Source organism: Glycine soja, chromosome 14 (assembly GCF_004193775.1).
Source record: "Glycine soja cultivar W05 chromosome 14, ASM419377v2, whole genome shotgun sequence".
Taxonomy (NCBI): domain Eukaryota; kingdom Viridiplantae; phylum Streptophyta; class Magnoliopsida; order Fabales; family Fabaceae; genus Glycine; species Glycine soja.
This window is the reverse complement of record NC_041015.1, coordinates 17,341,796-17,358,889: the sequence shown is the minus strand read 5'-3', so window position 1 is coordinate 17,358,889 and position 17,094 is coordinate 17,341,796. Positions and strand designations below refer to the sequence as shown.

The following is a 17,094-nucleotide window of genomic DNA, read 5'->3' as shown; positions in this document are numbered from 1 at the left end:
CTCCAGGTTGCTGCATGGAAGGGAAAAGGTCTGTATGGTGGTCAGCAGAGGAGCACAAACCACAAACCCTTGCAACAGGTATAGATTTCTGATTCAAGGCCAGCTAGGTTACCAAGTTGACCAACGCATCTAGTTTGCCTTCAAGCTTCTTAGTTTCAGATGATGCAGATGGGTTTGTAGCTACCTCATGCACTCCTCTAATGACTATGGCATCATTTCTGGCGCTAAACTGCTGGGAGTTGGAGGCCATCTTCTCAATTAAATTTCTGGCTTCAGCAGGAGTCATGTCTCCAAGGGCTCCACCACTGACAGCATCTATCATACTTCTCTCCATATTACTGAGTCCTTCATAAAAATATTGGAGAAGAAGTTGTTCTGAAATCTGATGGTGGGGGCAACTGGCACATAGTTTCTTAAATCTCTCCCAGTACTCATACAGGCTCACTCCACTGAGTTGTCTAATACCTGAGATATCCTTCCTGATGGTTGTGGTCCTGGAAGCAGGGAAAATTTTTTCTAAGAATACTCTCTTAAGGTCATCCCAGCTCGTGATGGACCTTGGAGCAAGGTAATACAGCCAGTCCTTTGCCACTCCCTCTAATGAATGAGGAAAAGCCTTCAGAAATATGTGATCCTCTTGGACATCTGGGGGTTTCATGGTGGAGCAGACAATGTGAAATTCTTTCAAATGTTTGTGCGGGTCTTCACCTGCAAGGCCATGAAACTTTGGAAGCAAATGAATCAGTCCAGTTTTAAGAACATATGGGACATCCTCATCAGGGTATTGGATGCACAAGCTTTCATAGGTGAAATCAGGTGCAGCCATTTCCCTTAGAGTCCTCTCACGAGGTGGAGGTTGTGCCATGTTCTCAGAATGTGCAAAATCAGAATGCTCAGAATCAGAATGCTCAAAATTATAATGCTCAAGATCAGGATGTTCAAAATCACCAATAACAGAATGCACAGATTCACCAGTTATGGAATGCTCAGAATGATCAAAAGGTATAAAATGATGCCTAACTAATCTATGAAATGTCCTATCTATCTCAGGATCAAAGGGTTGTAAGTCAGATGGATTGCCTCTAGTCATACACTACATTCAGCATGCACACAACTAGTTGCCTTGTCATGTAAATAAAGGTGTAGGTTTGAACTACAGCTACCCTCAAATGATATCCAAATGACTTGAAATTTTGTGAGCAACCTTATAAAATGATGAGAAGATAGCACAAAAAATTTCAGACAAAAATTCAAAGTCTAACTATGAAAGCTAAAATTGGTAGGTTAAGAAAAATAAGTGAATAAAACTTGAAAAATAAAAAACTTTTGACAGAATCGCCTTTTTTGGATGATGGAGACCTCAGCCGGCCTATGGCCAGATGCCATGGCATAGGAAATTTTTTTCTACCCCAAATGCATATATAATAATTGCGATTCTGATAACCGGAGCAAAAGTTATGGCCGTTTGAAGTTTTGACAAACACAAAATTTGCTAGTTTTTTGGAACTTTCAAATCTGACCAAACTAAAGGCTCTAGCTATTTTTCCCACAAAATATGGATTAAAAGAAGTTACCACAAAAAAATTCAGCCAAAAATAACAACCTTAGCTACTAAAACAAAAAATCCCAAATAATTCAGCATGGGTGGTCGCTAAAATCCGTCTCTAATTGATTTCTACTACTACTCTGTTTTTCCGCAAGCTGATTTCTACTACTACTCTGTTTTCAAGCACAATCTTCACAGCAAAACACCCAAGACTGAAACAGGGGAAACGCTTAATGGGAAAATTGAAACAGAACACACATTAAACAAAATACCAGGACACTAAACAACACTAACACACATACTAACACAATACTAACAATTAAACATAAAACACGAAAGGATTAAACACACAACACTAGCTAGCTATTATGAACCTTTGGACACTGTTCCCCGGCAACGGCGCCAAATTTGATCGAGGCCGTACCCGAATCAAATAAACATGAAAATGCAGTAACTAGGAAGTGATCCTAGGTCGTTTCCCAACGAGCAGTGACAAGCCAAATGTTCATAATATACTTGCAGTAACAGTAACGATGGGGGGGGGGGGTTTGGTTGTTTGGTAATTAAAGAGCAGAACAAATAAAATGGAATACGAAACTACTAATATTAAAAACGGGTTGTTTCCTCTGATTCAGAAGCCACTCTCTTATCCTGGGTTATGGAGAATTCGTCCCTAACAGTCAACCACTTAATCCAACCCTATTTCAATTTACTAAGCAAAAATCAACTTAGGGTTTTCAATACGTGATTAGGCACCACATACACTAGTTTAGTCCTTCGTCCATTAAGCATGAACGCAAGTTAGGCTCAGAGGCAATTAATCGAACACGAAGCGTGCACTGATTAATATTCACGAAATTGGGATAACTGCTGAAGGGAAAACTGCCAGGAAACCACATTACAAACGAAACCTCAAAGAGAGTTGGGCTTCGTCCTCAAAAGGAAACAACACCAGAAAATCTAGCCTTCCATGGATTCAAACAGAAAACGCAAATGAAACATGAAGCAGAAACGTAAATGAACAAGAACGTAAATGAACAGAAACGTAAATAAACAGAAACGTAAATGAAAGTAGAAGAAGAAGCAAGAATGAACTCGTAATTAGAAGCAGAAAACGGAAATTTGCATTAAGAACGAAAACTGTAACAAGGGAACACAAAAACGTGAAAACCTAAAACCAAAGCTCTGAATAATGAAAATAGCATAGCAGAATAGAATGCCCTCACGAATCCCAAGGCAACTATTTAAAAAGAGTCACTCAAAGTCACTGGGCCCTATTACAATACTCTGGCCCAAAACGAAATAAACACTGAACAACATAAAATAAAATTGGAAAATTTCCTAATTAGAAATTAACTAAGGTAAGCGCTGCTTTATTTGCCCTCTTCAAGTCCACAACCAAAATCCGGATTAAGCCCAATGTTTCATTAATTCCTGAAATTAGATTAAAAACATCAAATTAGCTAAATGAGCCCAAATAATAAAACTGCCTAATTAATTGACAGTTAAGACCAATCAATAATTAAAATGGTGCAAAAAGGGTTTAGAAAATAGAAGAAAATGATGGCACATCACTAAGACGATGTGACGCCCATACCAAGGCACAACACGTCCTTTCCAATGGCTTGTTCCTTTTTCCCAGAGTCGTCGTGCTGACCCAACACGCACCCCACAGACTCGTCTAACATAGTCATGTACAAGAAAAGAGGTCTTCCTGTTACAGGTGGCATGAGTACCGGGGGATTCGCGAGGCTCTGTTTGATTTTTTTGAAGGCCTCTTGGCAGTCGCTGTTCCACAGGACCGCCTGGTTCTTACGCAATAGTTTGAAGATGGGCTCGCAGGTAGGGGTGAGTTGCAAGATAAATCTCGCGATGTAGTTCAACCTGCCTAGGAAACCTGAACCTGCTTCTCCGTGCGTGGCTCTGGCATTTCAAGAATGGCCTTCACTTTCTCGGGATCTATCTCTATCCCTTTATGGCTCACGATAAATCCCAATAACTTCCCCGATTTTACCCCGAAGGTGCACTTGGCGGGGTTTAGTTTCAGTTGGTATTTCTGCAGCCTTCCAAACAGCTTACGCAGATTGACGAGGTGTTCGTCCTCGGTCCGAGATTTGGAAATCATGTCATCTACATAGACTTCTATCTCTTTATGCATCATGTCATGGAACAAAGCTACCATGGCACGTTGATAGGTTGCCCCAACATTTTTTTGCCCGAAGGCCATCACTTTGTAGCAGAATGTTCCCCATAGGGTGACGAAAGTAGTCTTCTCTGCATCTTCGGGTGCCATCTTTATCTGATTATACCCTAAGAAGACATCCATAAAAGAGAAAAGGGTGAACTTGGTTGTATTATCTACCAATATATCAATGTGTGGCAAGGGAAAATTGTCTTTAGGACTAGCTCGGTTTAAGTCCCGATAGTCTATGCACATTCGCACTTTGTCGTCCTTTTTTGGGACCGGGACAATGTTGGCTACCCATTCCGGGTATCGAGCTACAGCCAAGAAACCCGCATCGAACTGCTTTCTTACTTCTTTAATTTTCAAAGACATTTCAGGTCTCCTCCTTCGTAGTTTTTGCATAACCAGGGAAGACCCAGGATTCAATGGCAACTTATGCTGCACAATGTCGAGGTCCAGACCAGGCATGTCTTGGTACGACCATGCGATGATGTCTTGATATTCTTCAAGAAGGGTTATCAAACCTTGGTGGATAGGTGCGGTCATACCGGTTCCTACTTTCACTTCTTTCTTTCCCTCTCCGGTCTCTAAGTTTATCAGTTCGGTTTCGTCTTGGTGAGGCTTCATTTCGCGTTCTTCCTGAGCGATCAACCTCTCCAACATTGGTGAAAGAAAGTCATCTTCCTCTTCTTTGTTTATTGTTTGACTCACTTCTCGGTCAAAATCGATTATCAAACCCTCGTTGTTAGGATCCTCAAAGAATCGACCCTCACATCTATATCATTCAAGACAAAAAAACAAAAACATGAAAAATGATATGAGAAAAGGTGGAATCGCAAGAACAGATGAAACAAGATCTCTTTGTTATTTAATAAGGTAGATTTCACAAAACAAAAGAGAAAGGAATCTATAGCCTCTAATTACATTGAATCAGCGGTATAGACTTCCGACTGGCTCATCACGCGCCAGTTCCCCACTTGGGAATTGGGATGGCAGGGTCGTATGAAACTTGGCAGATCTTGTGGAGACTCTTCTCCTATTGCCGCCACCTCTTCCTCGAACAATATCCCGGCACTTGTGAAACACTGGCTAACATGGTCAGGCCATTCCCTATCTGCCCGGAGTCTTGACGGTGCATTCCTTCTTCCCGGTTTCCCGAGTTCATACCCCAACCCTTATTTGTACGGGTTCCCCCTAATGTTGACCACATCGGCATTCCCGTGGCTGTCCTTGCCCAGACCCATTCCGGGCTCATAACCGTGCCTGAGCATTACCCGTGCCACCATTAGGGCCGCATTAGAGAGACAAGGTAGCAACAGACTCATTTCCACAGAGGCACAACTCACCACCTCGAAGGATTGGAAGGCTGTTTCCAATGATTCTTCCGCTGCTTCTACATATGGTACGGAGGAGGGGCAGCTCACCAACATATCTTCTTCGCCTGACACTATCACCAAGAGTCCACCAACCGCGAATTTCAATTTCTGGTGAAGCGTCGAAGGGACCACTCCTAGCGCGTGAATCCAGGGCCTCCCCAAAAGGCAGCTGTAGGCGGGATTTATGTCCATCACTTGAAAAACCACATTGCAAGTGTGGGGGCCTATCTGAATGAGGATGTCGATTTCCCCCATCACCTCCCGCCGACTACCGTCAAAGGCTCGTACTACCATCGAACTTGGTTTTAGACGTGACGCATTAAAAGGAAGTTTCTCCAAGGTGGTCTTTGGCATCACATTTAAACTTGAACCATTGTCGATGAGCACCTTAGCGACGACATGGTCCATGCATCTGACAGACACATGTAAAGCTTTGTTGTGCCCTCTCCCCTCGATGGGAATCTCTTCTTCCGCGAACGCGATATAGTTATTGGTAGTTATATGATTAACAATGCCTTCAAAACCCTCGACTGAGATGTCGTGTGCTACGTGGGCTTCATTGAGGACCTTTACCAATAGTGCACGATGAGGCTCGGAGTTTATGAGCAGTTCGAGCAAAGAGACCCTTGCCGGAGTTTTATTCAGTTGCTCAACTACTTTAAACTCACTTTGTTGGATGAGACGAAGGAACTCATGAGCCTCTTCCAAGGTCACCGCCTTTCTTTGAAGACCTTCCTTCTTTTCAGCTCCTTTTACCACCGGGGGATCCATTTCTTTTGAGGGGGTGGCCGTGTCTGCGGGTTCTTGGATCATGGGTACTTTCCCCTTGGAGGGCAATTCCGCCGAGTGAGGGGGAGCAAACACCCAGCCACTACGGGTTACGCCACTAAGGCCGGTGATGTTGGTCACCTTGGCTGACAAGGAGTCAACCTCGGTTGTAGCTCTTTCTCCAAAAGCGGGAGGGGTATATTTCCATGGAACGACCTTATTGCTTTGATAGGAAAACGACGTTGGCTTAGGCACTGTCGGGGGGTACTTGGGCCTGGAGCCGGTCACATTCCCAGTGAAACATATTACTAGGGCTTTGAGGGTTGGGTGAACCTTCCTTTCTTCCGACTGCATGCAAATCTGTGGCTCTTCCCTATCTCCCTCGGACACTTCGAGCTGCCCCCAGTCCATGAGCCGTTGAAGTAACTCTTCCACCGCGGGGCAGGTTTCCATGTTGTGTGATTCCCCAAGATGAAACAGACATTCATCACTTTCGCCTCCGCCACGAGAGACCATGCATGCTGCCTGCAACGACTGGTAGATGAATCGTCTAGACGTAGCCACATCTTCTAATCTCTTTGACCCTGACGACCTATCCTTTTCGATGGCGTTTACGCTAGCCCCTCCATGACTAGCTAGTGGATTGGTTTTAACATTGGGGCCCTCTTCTTGAAATGATAGCCAGCCGACATTTATTAGGTGTTGCACCTTATACTTGAATGGCAGGCAAGAGTCAATGTTGTGTCCGGGGGCTCCACTATGGTATGCGCATGTGGCATTTGAGTTGTACCACTTAGGGTATGGTGGCTGGAAGACCTTTCCGGGTATGGCCACCACCAAATGATTTTCCAATAATGAGGGCCACAACTCAGAATATGCCATGGGAATAGGAGAGAACTCGTCTTTCGGGAGGCGTCGTGCATTGTTATAGCTCGCGTCAGGAGTTGTATTATTGGCTGCCCGGGGAGTGGCTGGAGCTGTGTGTTGGGCAGGCATTTTTTTGTTGCGGAGGCCCTTCCATTTGAGTTGGGAGGGAACTTCCGACTCGGATCGAAAAGTTCGGGTGGTTGTGTTGGTATGAGTTTTGGGCATTTTGGGGCGTTTTCATCCATGTTGGGGCGGTGGTGACCGCGTGGGTATCTCCTTCCTTTTTCCGTGTGCCCACCACTGGGGCTCTTCTATTGTTGTTGGGGGAAATGTTGGAGGCATATTCAAACTTGCCTTTTCTCAGTCCGAACTCGATTCTTTCTCCGGCGAAGATAAGGTCTACAAAGTTAGCCGGCATATATCCTATCAGGTTCTTGTAGTAGAACATGGGCAAGGTATCTACCATAATCGTGATCATTTCCCTTTCAGTCATAGGCGGGACGACTTGGGCTGCTAGGTCTCTCCACCTTTGTGCATATTCTTTAATGGACTCATGTTCCCGCTTGGTCATGCTCTGAAGTTGGTTTCGATCAGGAGCCATATCCGTGTTGTATTGGTACTGCCTAATGAAGGCAGTTGCCAAGTCTTTCCATGACCGGATCTGAGAAGCTTCCAGATTGGTGTACCACGCCACTGCTGCTCTGGCTAAGCTGTCTTGAATGAAGTGCATTAACAGTTTTTCGTCCGTAGAATATGCCCCCATCCTTCAGCAATACATCCGAAGATGACTCTTTGGACACGTCGTCCCCTTGTATTTATCAAAATCTGGTACTTTAAACTTGGGAGGAATGACGATGTCAGGTACCAGACACAGATCCGCTAAATCCGAGAACGAATAGTTGCCGAGGCCTTCTACCGCTCTCAGCCTCTCTTCAAGTAGATCAATCTTTCCCTTATCTTTTGCAATGGGAATGAATTCCTTAATGGGTGCGGATGGAGATGGGACATGGCGGACTATGTTTGGTTGGGGCAACTCATGGGGGCCGGTTCCTTGAGGGGAAGTAGAGGGCCTAAATAGGCATCTCCTTCCTCATCTTCTTGCAGAGGATAGTCGGAATGAGGAGGGAGTTGCCCCTCGAAGGTAGGGGCTTGGCTCAAATCGTCTGGAGCGGAACGGGGAGTGAAGTCCGGAGGCAAACCATAAGGGTAGGCTTAAGGACTATACCTCCGATTAAAACCCGTCGAGTTTCTGTCTCGGCCCAAGTTTATTGTGGGCTGTAGCACCGGTTCCGCTTCCCTAGCTGTATTGGAAGCGGCTGCCGTAGCATTATCTTCTATAGTTTTTTGAAGTTTTAGCATGGCCTCCGTGATAGAAGCCATCTGATCTTTTAAGGCCGATAGGTCGGCCTTCATCTGTTCTTGCACTCCCTCTTCGTTATCCATCTTACTTCTGGATTGGGTGTTATAGGGGTGCCTTTGTGCTTTTTTAGTTATGGTGAGTTCCCTAAAGAAACAAACAGTGGTGAGTACGCCACCAAAACATGAATATGCTAATGAATGATCAGAGCACTTGGATCCACCTCAAGGCTTTTTTAGACAACGTGATGAGTTTCAGAACTTCTTTTTATAAAAAGGAACAAAAGCTTTTATCTAGACAAGATCATACAAAAGTGTTACAACAGAACCTAACGATTTCTAATTATATGGGCCATTAAATCTATCATGTGTTGACAGTAATTGATTAGCCCGTGAATTTCCTCTGGGGTTGAACACACTTCAGCGATGGCCTTTGCTTTGGCTAGTAGTCGCGAGAGGTCTTGACTTCCATAAGTGGAGCTTCCCTGAACCGCTATAAGATTAGAATGGTTGAGCATTTTTCAGTAACAGCTATTGCATCCATAGTAATGGCTTTTCACATGTTGTAGCAGTGCTATGATTATATCGGCTTTAAAAAACAATTTTTGCCTCTGAAACATTGTTGTTTGGGTTTTTTTGGGGGGTAAAATATTCCACAAAAAAGTTAACTTTGTTTTGACCTCTGCTCCTTCACACTTTACAGGACTTTTTTTTTTGTGTCTATTCTATTCTTCTTTCTCAAACATTGATTCATATTTCTAGACAGCAACAAAGATTTGTAACTTTCAATATTCAAGGGTACTTGGGATTCAACATTTTTACCCTTGTAAGTTCCAATTTCTTGGCAACAAGCAAATAAAAAAAAGTTAAATAGATTCATGGGTACTTGAGATTCAACATTTTTACCCATAAATCTCAATTTTTTTTAAAAGCAAGCGCAAAAAATAAATTGTTGCTTTGTTCAGTGGGGCAAAAAAATCAGTTTTGAACAAACACATGTCCTCTTTATACTCTGTTAATTTGTGTTATTTTGTTGTTTTGTTTGGTTATTATTATTATTATTATTATTATTATTATGCTGATCTAGGCATGCATGTTTGCTTCCTTTAAAAAAATGAAGTTTTGAACAAGCGCATATCTTTTTTCTACTCTCTCTTAATTTGTGTTATTTTTGGGTTTTGTTGAATTGTTGTTATTATTATTATTATTATGTGGGCGGTAGCTTAAGGCCCTTTTTTATGTTGTGATGATAGGAGTTAACGTTGATATTTCCTACCTCTTAATTTTTTTTGCTGTTATCCATGTTTGCTTCGATACTAATTGTTTCCATTTGCAAGGTCATCCAGGAAGAAACATGCAGCAGCCAAGGTTTTTCTTTTGTTTTAACACAAGTCTTCTCTATACTCTCTTTTTATTTGCATTATTTTTTTAGTTTTATTATTATTATTATTATTATTATTATTATTATTATTATTATTATGTAGGCTCTAGCTGAAGCCCCTTTTTTATTATGCATACATCCAGCAGGCAAGATTTTTCTTTTGTTTGTTTCCTCAAAAAATGAAGTTTTGAAGGCCCTTTTTTACATTGTGGTGACGGGAGTTAACGTTGATATTTCCTGTCTCTCAATTGCTTGCCTTAGTTTGTTTTTTCCTTCAATGTTATTATAATCTGTGGTATGAAATTTTGAGTATTCTTAATTTACTTTCTTATCTATTGTGATTCTTTTCATCTGAGTTCATGATGTTTGAAGTTAGAAAATTCTTAAAAGATACCAGTGTTTCAATTTTGATGATAAAAACTGCTAGAAAACCACCCAATTATTTACCTATACTAATTAAATTCATATTGTATTCTATGTAGGTTTGCTTTATTCCGCACTTCTACGGATCAGAATCAAAAGATGATTACTTTACGAAATGGTTTCAAAAGATGCATGATTTAGTTGTCAAGTTGTGTAAATTTATTTTTAATTATGTGTATATTTAAAAATTTATATTGTAAGTTATATAATAATAGATAAATGAAATATTTAATGTTTTGGATAATCTTCTATTATATATTTTATTATTCATTTAGAGCTAAAAATTGATCCAATTGAAATCCAATTATTAGATTAGCTTAAAATTTGAAAATTTTATTATATTATTATTATTCAATTTTAGACAAACAGGGTAAGTAGTAGATAACCATAATTCAAGTACTTTATGTGCTACACAATGTTGTTTAGGAAGTTGGCAATGAAGTATTTATCAAAGGAGAATGTGACTAACATATATTGTTTTCCTCAGTAGAAAGTAGCAGATTTCTCATTTAGTTTTTAAGCTGCTAGCATATACAAATACTTCAAGTATATTCCAAGGTACTTCTGATATCCTTGGAATATGTTGACATTCTACTACTACACTATATTTAGTGAACATATACTATGTCTTCTATACAATGTGGTATGTATTGGCCTTACTATGTCTTCTGTAATAAATCTTTGCTTCTCTTCATTTTCAGGTCTTACCTTTCAAATAGGTGATTTTTTATACCCAAACTTTGTATGTTAATTCCTATAATAACAATTACTTGATTTGAATTTAATTATTATTACCTTTTTATTTGACTAGCTAATTCCAATCAGTGTGAACTCCTATATAGATTGTATTAATTGATCTGAATCCGAATTACCCTATGACAAAGGTTGTTTTGGAAATGTTGGCTTAGGAGAAAAAGATGATGACATGTAAGTGTTTTACTGCTTTGGTGAGTCAAAAAATAATCCTCTTGTGCTTTGGCTAACTGGTGGTCCTGCCTACTCTTCATTTTCAGGTCTTGCCTTTCAAGTAGGGAATTTTTTAGATACAAACTTTGTATGTTAATTCCTATAATAAATCCTCGCTGCTCTAAATTTTCAGGTCTTGCCTTTCAAATAGGTGTTTTTTTAGATACACACTATCTTTGTTAAATCCTATAATAACAATAACTAGATTTGGATTGTGTTACTATTACCCCTTCTATTTGACCAACTAATTCCAACACGTGTAAACTCCTATATAGATTGTATTACTCGATCTGAATCCGAATTACCCTTTGACACCTTACTGTATCACTAAAAAAGCAGTTTTGGGAAATAGTTTAATAAAAAAAACTTGTAACTAGATTTAGTGTGTCTTTGTCCATCTATATTTGACATGTGTTTATAGTAACAATATGTAGTTTTGACCTTTTTAAAGAGGCAAAAGAGAGGTAAGAATGAAAAATCAATTCATGTGCTTTAAAAGGTTATACCATTTCCAGTTAAAATATTAAGTTTGATGTTACACATGAAAGGTGTGCTTCAGTTTCTTTCAAGACAAAGCATAGGTAAGAAGTCTACATGTTACTTGGAAAGAAACTTTGATAAGTAGATCTAACTCTAAACTCACATGGAAGGTATTCATGTTTTCTTAATTCTTTTATATTTTTTCTATTTATTTATGCTCTACTGACACTGGCATGTTCTCTGCTCATATATTATTTCTGTAATTTCTTATTCTAATTTGTGCTTCCCAATATAAAATAAAATTTCATGATATGTGTTAAATTGAAGATTACCTTACTGTTGCAACCCTGTGGAAGAAGCTTGAAGGCTCACCCTTTCCTTCATTGAAATCCCAATATAATATGTATCTTTTGGCATTCATTGTAAGAGATAAAGACCCTAACTTCTACTCCAAGGAGGCAATAATCAACGAGTACACAAATATAACCCTTTTTTATTATTATAATATGTAATACACTATTGTTCATGCATAACCAAAAGAATCGTATGATTCTGTTAAAAAATTGAGGCTAATTAATTTATGTTTTTGATCAACAAATAAAATGCCTATATTGATATAGAGTATGTTGCAAGGGGTACCATCCCATTTACATCAATTCTGAATTTTGCTAACTATTATCTAAACTTCATTTTAACGTCCAATGTTGATCAATTAGCTTATCATTTTAGTTTTGTTTTTAGCAAGGTCAACAACAAAGAAGAATCCAGCAGACACTGTATTATTCTATTACCCATTTTTTCTTCCTTAATAATTTCCTTTGTTTTGTTCTTTTTCAGTAAGGACACTTCTCCATCGACATCTAGAAAGCTTTGTCTGCACCATCAACCTCAAAGAGTGCAATATTGACCTCTGATACAATATTCTTCTACTATTCAATATGTTTTCCGCTTGATTATTTTATTGTTGTTCGTTGAAACTTTTTGACATGTTTACTCACCATTGAAAATGTGTTTCGATGGATAGTTACTGGCATGAGTTTGGACCCTAACTTGGAAATTGTTTCATAATGGACTGTTAATTCTGTTCGGCAATAGTCTTTTTTTTAAAGGATATCTATTTGGGGTTTTCATATGGTTTGATTAAGGATTTTTAACAACTGCTTCTGATGTACATACTTTTACTATGATTTTCCTATCATGGATACAGATACGCTTGATTAGATCCTCAATAAATATGGCTCCCATAGATGAAACATAAAGGTCTATCTCAGATAATGATAAAAAAAATTATATGCTGCTTTTAAGCTTGATCCAGCCTACTCTTTAGAGTGTCCAATTTTTCCGTTTTTCCTTTTTGGCCTATAAAGAGGTCCAAGAAGTAGTGTGCAAGAGGATACTAAAATTCATAAAAGCTTACCATATTTTGTGTCTTATGAATGTAGGATATATGTATTACTCCTTATTCTATATGTGTATTAGTATGTCACTATTATGCAATTTAAGTTGTACATTGGATGGGTTGTCATGTTAATTATAGAACTTCATAGAAATGTACTAGTGGTGTGTGAATCTTTATATTATCAATTAATAAAAAAATAGATATTTTGCATTGTACATGCGCAAATATAATCAACAAATTGTCTTCATCAACAAATTGTATTGTGTTTCAAACCCATAATTGTACATTAATTTAATACAATTTTAAATAAATGAATTTAAAGGCCATTTTTTTTATCGTAAACATCATTTGGGTCTTTGTCATCTTGAAGACTGCATACAATGTTTCAAAAGAAAGATTACCACAAGCTCCTGGAAAATAGCATTATATGCTTATTTATATATTAAATTTTTACAATCAAATGATTAATTATCCGCGCTATAAAATCGTTCAATAAACAACATAAAAAACTATATATTGTGACATAGGGAACAAAAATAAAATTAAGCATGCAAACATAGTGGGGATTTTTTTTGCCAATGTTATCTTTTTTATTTTAAAAAAATTAGATAGAATCATTTTATCTTGACTATTTTATTTTAAAAAAACTTATTTTAACGACAAATTCAATATTGAAAAAGTGTACAATGACAAAATATAATCAATAAATTAAGTTCTATTTGCGAATTTATTGTAAATGAAAAAACATATTTGTGGATGCCACAACTACTCCTGCCATGCATAACTTATAAAACCATATTTGTGGATGTCACAACTACTCCTGCCTTGCAAAAAAAAAAATCTCATGCTTGCTAAACAAATAACCAGAAGAAATCAATGTACTGTACTCTATAAAACTCTTTAGTATCAATGTTACCATTTTTTTTCTTTTTTTTTTTGCAATACTTTCTTTTAATTCTTGCATCAAAAATCAATTGACGAACAACCCGTGCGTATGCATGGGTTACCGACTAGTGTAATAATAGACACGTGAACAAAGGGTAATGAAAATAGTCAAAATATCATGATTTAAAAAAATAATCGAATTAATTAGGAATAATAGTTTTCTATTTTTCTAGCCATGAGAAAATTAACTTTTCACTGTGGTTTTCATTACTTTCCTAAGATCACTTTTTTTATGTAGGAATATTGTTCCACTAGAACACAAATACCTGAATTAAGTATTTGATCTATCATATTTAACCAAATGAAATTTACATACGAGTGTGAACTGAAATGTAAGAATTAAAAAAATGTTCATTTAAAATTATTGTAGGGTACACTACTACATATTTATTAATTTACGACACGGTAACTACGACGATGCCTGTGAAAACATCGTTGAAGGCTTACGGTGGCAGTTTTGTAATTTTGATGACTGCATATATACGACAACGGTGATTGAATAACCATCTTAGAAAGCGCATTTAAATCATTACAACGACGGGTTTAGTCAGACCGTCGTAGTTGTAAGAATTTACAAAGACAGGTTTATCCTTTTAACCGTCATTGAATAATAAACTTTTTTTAAATTATATTTTTTCCCCAAATCACTAAATAATTAACTTGGTGGTCCTCAGTCGAAGGTTGCTGTGCATATCCTGCTTGTTCGAAAGCTTCCGTTCATCCTTGTCGGCGTAGTTGTGGCTCTGTATCAACCTCGAAGGTTTGTATTCAATGCATTCCCTCATTAGTTTTCTGTTTGTCTTCCAATTAGTGTATGACCCTCATGGAATTTGCATGTGCTTCACATTTATGACCCTCAAAGTTTAGGCTCATAGTTGTGCTCGACAATTGTGACCCTCGTAGTCGTCTCTCACTTGAACCTTAGCCTGGGTCATCTCTAAGTTGAAGGTCTTCGAAGATACGGCGGACCACTTCATCTGTCAACTCCTTAAAAGGTAAGAACCCTTGTCTGTTAGCAATTCTCTGAAAGTGTTATAGAACCTTCCATGTTAGCAGTGTTGAATCCAGTTTGTTGTGAGCCGAAAGCGTGTGCTTATGTTTGTTGTTAAGGTTAACATGCTAATTGTTAGGGAAGCGCCTGGTTTGTAGCATTATACAAATTGTGTTTATCCCCATGTTTGTTGTTTCAATATTTCCACCAAATTTGAATAGGCTGAGAATATCCTTAGGAGGAGATTAGATGTTAATGCGGTGAAGGTCAGGATTCCATGAAAATGGTAACCAAGGAAGGGGATACTACTTTCAAACACTATTGCATGTTTTCGTAGCTGTAAAACTGTCAAATGCAGAGAAGTGAAATTAAAGAGAGAGAGTCAAAAGAGATCATTTTGGGTAGAGACCCTAATTTCATTGAAGACAAAATGTTCTAATTGAGTGATGAAAAATCCAAGTAAAACTCTCTAATTGGCTAACATAGTTTTACTTGCTTAAATCTGAATCTCAAATCAGCAACCTATAAGAATTAGTTGTAACAGGAAAATGGGTAGTAGGTATAATCATCAGGGATTGTTAATCTGAAAGTTTGTAATGTTGTTAACCAGAGAAATAGAAAATGGAGAACTTACTTTCGAATTCCAATGATCACCATGCAAGATGCAGGTTTATGATTATAAGAGAAATGAGATAATTATGTGCTTTGGTAATGTGAATAAATCCCCCTTTTGTATAGGGATGTAGCTGAAATTACAATGAAAAGAAAATGAAAATTTGTTAGATGGCATCTGCGAAGAACATTGTCCCTCACCTTCAACTGCAATGACAATTTCCATTGACATTGCCAAACACACTTATTTGGACTTGTTGGAGCCTAGAATTAATTCCATTACAATTAACTGGTGTGTGATGGCCCCTTGCTAGTATGCTTTCATCTTTTTCTCCATTTATTCTGTTACAGTCATCCTTATCCTTAATTGCATGTCCATTCCAAAAGATATTTGTTGGCTCACTTTTGAAGCATTTGCATCAATACAACTCGAGGTGATAAGTAACACTTCCCCAACTTTCAATGTCAAGATTTTCTCTCCCTCTTGACACTTCATCAAGTTGCTTCAGGGAATATTGTTAATTCTCCTGAGATTTAGAGGCTTTTGAAAATAACTTCAACTGTTTATGGGTCAAATATTTGTAGCAATTTGCTACTATCATCTTAAGGAGATCTCACATTTCACATTGCTAAATCTCTCTGAGGGTTTTGAACCTGGCACATTTTGTCCATCTCTCTAAGATAAACTATGATGGAACTTCTGTTCTGTTCATATTATAAAGAACTATTCTAGGCTACTTAGAAATCCAACATGCTCAAACTTCAAACTACTACGGTTAACTATTTTATTTGGAGAATTTAACATGACACTGTATTGGCTATTATCTTCAAATGCATTTGCTTTGTACTCAAACAATGATCCATTACCACCATATAGTTTAACAAGAACATCAAATAAATGGAAAATAGAACACCATCATAAAGATTAGAACCAGGATAAAAAAAAAATGAAGACAATCTTAATTGTATCAAACCATATCCATAACTGATTCTGGTGTGCCTTGAAGATAATGACCAACTAAATACCTCTAACTAATTTTCTTAATAATGCTAGTGCTTCAATTTTCATTTTCTTGTATCTAATTCTGAATAGTTCCAGACTACCTTATGAAAGTTGCAATATGACTAAGCACTGCCACTGAGACACCTTTATGCTTCCAGTGTTATTACAAGAATTAATAGCTATACTTATACCCAAGCAGTTAATAGAAAATCTTGGTGGTATTTTAGTATTGAAAAATCTTTAGTCAGAGAATGTCGCACTACATATTTTATGGGGTTTTAGTCATATTTGAATTTTGAAGGATATAGAACGATCATACTTTCAAGGGAGGGGTAATATGCCTTGCCCTTAATTTATGTTCTAAAAGTTGTAATCCCCATCAACCATTTGAGCACGACAATGTCAATGTGAAGGAAATAGTAACAACTTGTTTAACTAGGGTTGCCGCCTTTGGTGTCAGAGCCTGTAGCTGTATGCTACAAACTTATGCTCTCATCTTTCCAACTTGTTGCATCTTCCACAACAATATATAATAATACCTCACAAAGAATTTGGAGTTTTGGTTAAACCAAACTTTTGGAAGGGATACTAGGTTTAGAAAAAATAACTTAAATGGATATTTGGTTCAATGAGGTTCAACAATTTGGGTTGAAACAAATAATAAAATTCTATTTGTAGGATATTAGTAGTATGAGGAAGATGCAGGTATGTGTGTGTGTGTGTGTGTGTGTTAGCTTATAGAAGTGCATTTGAGTGCAGCAACACTAGTGTCTGCGCGATTGATATGATGAGTGTT

General features: G+C 37.9%; 1 non-coding gene across 1 annotated transcript; it reads left to right on the top strand.

Annotated features, from left to right (window-relative positions):
- The first annotated feature begins 380 nt into the window (after positions 1–380).
- LOC114385603 lies at positions 381–487 on the top strand. Its single transcript, XR_003660968.1, has one exon. It is a non-coding gene; the product is annotated as a small nucleolar RNA R71 (small nucleolar RNA).
- The last annotated feature ends 16,607 nt before the right edge of the window (positions 488–17,094 follow it).